The sequence below is a fragment of the Cryptomeria japonica genome, chromosome 5 (assembly GCF_030272615.1).
Source record: "Cryptomeria japonica chromosome 5, Sugi_1.0, whole genome shotgun sequence".
Lineage (NCBI taxonomy): Eukaryota > Viridiplantae > Streptophyta > Pinopsida > Cupressales > Cupressaceae > Cryptomeria > Cryptomeria japonica.
This window is the reverse complement of record NC_081409.1, coordinates 265,775,066-265,782,003: the sequence shown is the minus strand read 5'-3', so window position 1 is coordinate 265,782,003 and position 6,938 is coordinate 265,775,066.

Here is a 6,938-nt window from a genome sequence, read left to right as displayed (position 1 = left end):
CGACACAAGGAAATTTTTCCCGCATGCAAAGATAGGACAGTGGGGGCCCCACAATAGGGTAGGGACAACTGCATCACGCCCCTGTCCTAGGGGGGATAGGGGTGGCACACCCCTGTCCTGCCCTTGTCTTAGGACAGGAAGTAGGTTCAAGCAGTGCAGAGAGCAGAAAAAGTGCAGTTTTCGGGGATGAGCAAGTCTCGGGTCTCCTTGGGGATTCAAATCGCCAACGTGAAGACCCTAATGTGGTCACAAATTGCAAGGGTCACAATTTAATGACACTACAACTATTATTAAGTACTATGCACCTAAATGCAGCTAATATCTAATAATAGCTACCTAAGTAAAACTTAAGTATATGTAAATGATAAAACCTCATTTACTCCAACATTAACTATCACACCATTCCCTACTCACTTGATGAGCATTTACTGCACATTTACTCCCTTTATCTCCTCCACAATCAAATATTTCATGCCCGAGTTGGTGTATTTTTCATTTGCAATGGTTTATTTAGGGTCCTTTACAACATCATTTAGTGTTATTGTCTACACGTGACACCATCTATCGAGAGACTTGTTATCTCCAATTTGGAATTATAAGAAAAATTGGGGTAACCCTACAATTTTTTTTGTCCATTTGTAGTTTAAAAGCTCTATGCATGCTTTTTGAGATGATTCTATCACCTCGTGCATGGTTGTCATTTTGCTATTCCTAGCAATTCCTCCCCTTTTTAATTTTTAGGTGCTAATCGGGTCTATGAACCCGATTTATGCCATTTTGGCCTTTAGGTGTCAATCAGGTTCATAAACCCGATTTATACCTCCCCTTTAAATGCTTTTCCCTTTGCACTAACGTGTGAATCGGGTTCATGAACCCGAAATGCACCTTGACCTAGCCATAAGTGAAAATCGGGTTCATGAACCCGATTTGCACCTATTAATTGCACTTCATGTTAAATTTAATGTTTCCTTTATCGATTCGATTCAGGTTTCTTATATTTTATTTTTAATATTTTTGGCCTATATTTTTTTCTTGTTGGTTTGTCACTTTTCTCAGTGGTGAATTCGTGGAGCATTCTTCTCCTTTGAAGTTGCAAAGTTTCCTCTGAGTCTCCTTTTCATGGTTTTTCCTTTTGTTTTCATGTTCCATAATTTTGTTTTCATTCACTTTTTTGGCTTAGTGCAGTCAGGGTCTACAAACCCTAGCCATATTACATTGTTTGTGAAGTGGTGTTCAAATTATTATTTTTTGAATGCACCATTTCTCGTTTTGTTTTTACCATTATCCTTGGTGGTATTCGGGTTGGTGAACTTGAATCACACCAATTTATGGTGGTATTCGGTTTCATCAACCCAAATACCTTTTAGTTTTCATTAATTTTCCCTTTGTTCATGTGTGGTGTTGTTTGAGTGTACCGACCCAAACAACACCATTGATATGGTGCGGTTCGGGTCTGTAAACCAGAACAACACTATGTTTTTTTATCATTGCAATGTCATGTTTTTTGTGGTGTTCAAGTTTGTCAACCCTAACGACACTAAACTAGTGGTGTTAATCTGGTTTACAAACCCGAACCTCACCACCTTGCTCCTCCCTTCTTGGTGTTGGTCGCGTCGATAGGTCCGACCTACACCATGTCTCTCCTTTTTGTGTAGATCAAACTAGTCGACCTGACCTACACTTGATTTATCAATTGCACTATTCATGTGTATTTTGGACCTATGAATCCGATCTACACAAATGCTTTGTTTTACCTAAGTGTAGTTCGGGTTTGTTGGTTTGAAAATACCTAGTTTTTCTCTTCTCATTTTTAAGTGCAGTTCAAGTCTACGAACCCGAACTACACATTTGATCCACAACTAGCCTTAAGTGTAAATCGGGTCTACGAACTTGAATTACACTAAATGCACACACATGTAAATAGGGTTCGTAGACTCGATTTATACTTGATCTATTATGATACAATAAGAGTTTTTGACACCCTAATGGCACCAATTGCAACACATACATTATCCTATTCAATTTTGATGATTGTTATTCTCAAGTATAGATGATTTGTCTATGCTACAGTGACATTCTTGTACAGATGACAAAACCATCTCCAAGCAAGAAGACAATAAAGTTCAAAAAGCAAGATCTACATCTGATCTTTCCTCCTTCATGAGTATCTTCAAGTATTGATAATATAAGGGATACTGAAATAGGTCATGTGGACCCGACATAATTTCTCGAGAGGGTCGAGAAACCACCTTCATATTATAAGATGGAGCCTACCATAAATAGTAGTATTAATCTAGTCTCAGCATTTCCAATGTCGGCTCAAGATCCCAAATTTGTTCTTCAAGTTGCAAATCACTATGATCCTGTTAGCAAAAGTGTGAAAGATACTAGTGGCAAAAAGCTAATCAGGCTTGACGAGGACTTCTTCGACAGTATCTTCAAGTGTCCCAACATTGAAAAGTATTCTGATGTCACCATGCAATCAACATAAGCTTACTATGACAAGAATTCAAAGAAGTGTAGAAAGAATATGAAAGACAATTGGTTAAAGACCTCAAGACCTACAATTGCCAAGTGGCCGAAAACCTTCCACATAAGTGATCTTATTGAAGAGGTCAATGGATTGGTTACTCTTTTGAGAAGGGTGAAGGGACTTCATACTTTAGATACCTATTATGAATGGATGTATCAGTACATCCATGTCATTAGGCAAAACAAAGAGAAAATATTTTGGGGTAAGAAAATAAGTGATGCCTTGTGTGAGCAACTCACTAAGGTACCAACTAACCTCAAATTCTAGATGACATCTTATCTGGCATATGCAACGACTTTCATGAGAAATTTCCCAAGTTTGTCTACATTAGGAGACAAAAGGCAAGTTGTTGTGTATGAACACTATTCCTAGTTGGTATTGAAGAATAGTTTTCATCATTTTAGAAAGGTGAATGATGCACTATTTGACTATCATATGTGCATGCTAAAAAAAGATTTATACAACAAAAGGGTGTATTATCTTGCATGGGAAGTAGTGAACCGGTATGGATGTACGTTCCTCCAATTCCCTACTTTCACCTACCTAAGGGTGGGATGTTTTTGTAGACACATTAATTTGTCCTAGCCTAATTAAATAAATATTTTATTTATTTAATTATTTTATCCTAACTTTTCTATTAATTAAATAAATTTTTATTTATTTAATTAATTCATTTATCCTCTTCTATCTTTTTCCTATTTAAATAAATATTTTTATTTATTTAAATTACCTTTTCTCTAAATTAAATAAATATTTTATTTATTTAATTGGTCCCATTTCCTCTATTAATTAAATAAATTTTTATTTAATCTAATTAATTCATTAGCTTTTTCACTCTATGACACTTGTCATTTATCTCTTAATTTTCCTCTACCTACCCGCTTCATTATTTTATTATTTTTCCTACCTACCCTTTAATCCTAGCCGCCCATTTATCTTTTTACCTCTTAATCTCATCCCTCCATTTTCTAAAAAGGTCTTCTATATAAGAGGATTATTTCATCCTTATCAACCCTAACAAGCAATCTAGAAATCTAGTATTGGAGCTTACTTTTTGCATTCTAACATTCTTATCTTGGGAGTGCAATGGAGTAGTTTTTAGAGCATGCATGTGTGTTTCTAGATTAGATTTTTGGTTTGCATTGTGTGTGTTTTGCAGGTACTTTATTGAGGATGTTGAAATAAATCTAGATCTTGTTCCATAAGATTTTAGATTATTTTTCTCCATCCACATTTGGCATAACCGGTGGGACATGCATTTGTCCTTTTTATTGTTCTAATTTCGCCTAAAAGAATTTTCAAATCGTTAACTAATTTTTATTGCAGGTTGGCTGGAGATTTTGATATCTTTGTGTGCAAATTTTTGACATCTTGTTTGCAGGCTAGGTTGATCTTCAAATTTTGACAGGTTGCATTGTTGTGCATAGCTTATCAGTACATTTGCCTAGAGGTTTCTAGGGTTTGATTAATCCCTTACCTGGCGTGCCTTACATTTCATTTTGTTGAGGCTACATTCACATCTGCTTGTGCTGATATACAAATCTGTTGGTGTTGGATAAATCTTTGCCTGTGTTTTTTTTCTTTTTTTCTTTTTCGCATTTTGCATATGGGTCCTCTTGTGTTTCCACATTTTATATGCATTTCTAGCTGTCATTTTTTTTGTTTGAAATATTATCTATTTGAAGAGGCTGCAAAGGCATCAATAACCGACACAGACCTCTATTTAGAGGTTGCGTAGGCCATCAATAACCCACACAGGCCTCTATTTAGAGGTTGCGCAGGCAATTTGCAACCCACGCAGTCCTCTATTTAGAGGTTGTGTAGGCTTTGAGGCCCACCCCCCTGCCCTCCCACCCTCTTCATTTTTGCATTTTTTTTCTTTTCTTTTCAGTTTTAGATTTTTAATAATTAGTTTTTTAATTAGAATTTAATTTTTTAGTTTTAGATTTTTTCAATTAGGTTTTTTATAATTGGCTTTTAATTAGATTTTAATTTTTAGTTTTAGATTTTTTAGAATTAGATTTTAATAATTAGCTTTAAAATTAGATTTTAATAACTAGCATTTAATTAGATTTTAATTTTAATTTTTAGATTTAAATTTTAGAGTTAAATTAGATTTAAATTTTTTAATTTAGATTAGATTTTAATTCTAGATTAAAATTGGACTTTTTTAATTTGCTAATTAGATTTTAATTTTTGTTAATTAGATCAACTAATTTTTATTTTTGTTAGTTAGACTTTTAGTTTAAATTTTCTTTAATTGGGTTAAACTAGACTAATTTGTAGCTTAGAATAGCAAGCTAATGGTTTAGATAGATTTGTTTTTGTGTATATTTTTGTGTTACTTAGTTTAGGAAGTTTGATTTAGTCTAAATCTTTTTGTTATTAGTTTAAACTTTTTTGTTAGCTATAGGGTTTGTTTTGTTTGTTGAGTTTGTTTCAAATCTTGGGAGGCTAATCATTGAGTTTTGTCTTGTGCAGGGCATCTATTCTCATGTGTCGAAGACCATAATCTTGAAATTACTAATGACATTTGGTGCAAGACATTTGACGAAGACTTGATTTTGAAACCGATTGTCTTTTTAGTATAGCGAACGCTTCATTTTGGTGCTTAAAAAAACTCTATCTGTTTGTCTTGTGTTTTTCTTCATACATGCTTTGTGTTAACCCGTGGTGATGACAAAAGTATCCTCTCCCCTTTCCTTCTAAAGGATCTTGGGTGCAAGAGAATCTGTTGTCATCTTGAGAGGGCCTACCTCCTGATTTGTGAGAGGGAACGACCCAAGTGGTAATGGGCTAAAGCCAAGTCACCTCTCAACTGCTATATAAATATGTGGGATGAAATTATTCAGAATGGGTGCTAACTGCCTACCTATGCCAACTTCCCAAGTACTTGTGGTCTACAGGAAGGAAGCCTCCAAAGGGAGAGAGCATATATGGATGCCTGAAAGAGAGTCCCTTACTAGAAACTCATTGTTTTAGCAGCCAAAAAACTTTTACTTGTTGACTCAATTGTTGTGATATGCGCATTTCGAAGAAACCCCTCATGTACCCTTCAAATTGAGATAGAAAATTTCTCGATATCTTTGGGTCTTTATAAATTTAAAGCTTGGTATGCCTGAGAAGTGAGTGTTGTGTTCTGGAGCCAATGCTACCAAGCTTCTATCTATCCAGTTGAATGTGGTGTTCTGGGCAAGGGGATTCAACAAGTATTGTCCTTGGCTAGCCTTAGGATTGTGCTTGAATGTGATTTTATTTCATTGCAAAATCAAACTAACATTCTATCTGTTGTGTTTTATGAGTGTGTGCAAAACAAACAAGAAAATTTCACAATCAACGCCACACTTGAAACTAAAACATTGAACTTGCATTTTCATTCGTCTATCTAGCAGCACACCTATGCCCCACAAGTTCATGAAGAAGTCCATATATCGTCACTCTAGGAAAAATCAGATCAACCCAAAGGTTATTCAAAAGAGGAGACGTTTCTTATACAAAAACTGCATTCTTTTGTTGAAACATCGCACATTTCTACATTGTTATCGAGATTTCTAAAACTATTTTACAACGAAATTTGAACCTGAACCCTTGAGATCACAAGCTTTCTTCTTTAGAAGAGCCTTATCACAAGCGCATAACAAAGTACAATACATTCAACCATCTTATCTCCCAACACTAGTAAGGCTGTAGAGACATCATTTTGCAGTTCTGATCTTTTTAGGTCCTTGCATAGTTACATTATTCTAGATTTCCACACCTTTTAGGTCCTTGCATATCTCACTTAGTCATGCCTAGTCCTTGCATATTTAGATCATCCCATTCAATCATACATTTAGACCTTGCATTAGTCTTTGCATCCTTCAGATTGCTTCATCTCATTGTGTATTTAGTCCTTGCACTCATTCATTGGTGAAACACATCTTAGCCTTGCAATTAGGTCTCTCTCAAAAGGTCTTAAAACAAACATTGGTTATCAATCCTCCCATATCACTTGAGGCACATAATCCTTGAGTTAGGGAGAATTTTAGCATCTTTGAGTTGGGTAGTCCACTTGGAGTTCATAATTTCCTACTTAGCACACCCTTTCTTGATCACTTGTCCTTGTGTCTATCCATCATAAAACAAGTGTCACCTTGCATCACAATTTCCTTCCGACCTAGAGTTGCCTTGAATCCTTGCATTTTATCATAGTAGGTTCACCATTGGTCGTCAGTACCTCCTTTAGAGCCTCACATCATAAGTAACCTATCATATAGTTGAGTCTGCATTTTTAGGGTTTGCATCATACCTTGAGTCTCATTCATTGCCATATCCATAAACCTTAGGTCAAATATCAGAAATGATCACTTATGTCTCCTAACTCGAGAAATAAAATGTTTCAAAATTGTCTATTTCAAGATGGAGA